Raw genomic sequence first — 1,454 nt, forward strand, 5'->3', positions numbered from 1 at the left:
GGTGGTGTGCCCACCGGCGCGGTCGGTGGTGGCGGGATCCCACCTCAGCCGGGGTTGCCCCGGCCCTCACCTTCATTGCGCTGCGGGGTTTCGCTTCAAGCCTTCCGACTCGCGCGTGCGTTAGACTCCTTGGTCCGTGTTTCAAGACGGGTCAGGTGGGCCACCGACATCGCCGTGGACCCTTGGCGCCTGAGGTCATGGGCCCTCCCACCTCAGTGGTGCAGTCGGGGATGCACTGAGGACAGTCCGCCCCGGTGGACAGCCGCGCCGGGACGGGGGCCCCTGTCCCCCTCCCCGCCCTGCTTCCCGTGATCCCCGGGGTGAGGCGGGGGTGGGGCGGTTTGATGGGGGAGGGCGCAGAGGCAGTTGTCTCCCTCAACCCCGGGCGACGGCGACTGCTTTTGCTGGGAGGGGGCTGTAACGTTGGGTGGCGCGTGACACCCCGTGAATGGGCACGCCCGCAGCCTCCCGGCCACCTTCCCCGGAGAAAATGCGGGGTGGCCGGCGCGTCAGCCCGCCGGGTTGAATCCTCCGGGTGGACCGCATGGACCCCACCTGTTTACCTCTCAATGGTTTCACGCCCTCTTGAACTCTCTCTCTTCAAAGTTCTTTTCAACTTTCCCTTACGGTACTTATCCGCTATCGGTCTCGCGCTGGTATTTAGCTTTAGATGGAGTTTACCACCTGCTTTGGGCTGCATTCCCAAGCAACCCAACTCCGGGGAGACCGGGTCCCGCCACCGGCCTAACACCATCCGCGGGCTGGGCCTCGATCAGAAGGACTTGGGCCCCAGAGTGACGCCGGGGTGGGTCCGGTCTCCATTATGCCACATCTCCCGCGCCCGCCGGCCGGGCAAGGATTCGCCGCTGGGCTCTTCGCTCTTCACTCGCCATTACTGGGGGAATCCTGGTTAGTTTCTTTTCCTCCGCTTAGTAATATTCTTAAATTCAGCGGGTCGCCACGTCTGATCTGAGGACGCAGTCGGGAGAGCGGACGGACGGACGGACAGACAAGGGGGATCCCTGCCGTGGCCACCGAGCTGCCTCCTGCCCTTGCTTTCTCAGCCCCCCAGGCCGGCGGCAGCCCTGCATCGGTCACAGGCAACTGTGCGGCGCTCGCAGAATCTCCCATGACAGTTTAAAAAAATAAAAATAAAAAATTATATTGCCACCCATGAAATAAAAACATAGGGGGAGTGAGAATCACCCATGCTCTCCTGGAGCCCTGGCCAGGCTGCATTGCTTGCAGAATCTCCCATGCTCTCCTGGAGCTCGGGCAGGGACAACTCGCTCGCAGAATCTCCCATGCTCTCCTGGAGCCCTGGCTAGGCTGCATTGCACGCAGAATCTCCCATGCTCTCCTGGAGCCCTGGCCTGGCTGCGTTGCTCGCAGAATCTCCCATGCTCTCCTGGAGCCCAAGCAGGGATGCCTCACTCTCAGAATCTCCCATGCTC

General features: G+C 62.4%; 1 pseudogene; it reads right to left on the reverse strand.

The window, feature by feature from the left end:
• Positions 1-978, reverse strand: part of LOC148478161 (28S ribosomal RNA) — a 4,319-nt pseudogene extending 3,341 nt beyond the window's left edge.
• Positions 979-1,454: the final 476 nt, after the last annotated feature.

Source organism: Taudactylus pleione, unplaced genomic scaffold (assembly GCF_031769625.1).
Source record: "Taudactylus pleione unplaced genomic scaffold, aTauple2 ptg000673l, whole genome shotgun sequence".
NCBI classification, from domain to species: Eukaryota; Metazoa; Chordata; class Amphibia; order Anura; family Myobatrachidae; genus Taudactylus; species Taudactylus pleione.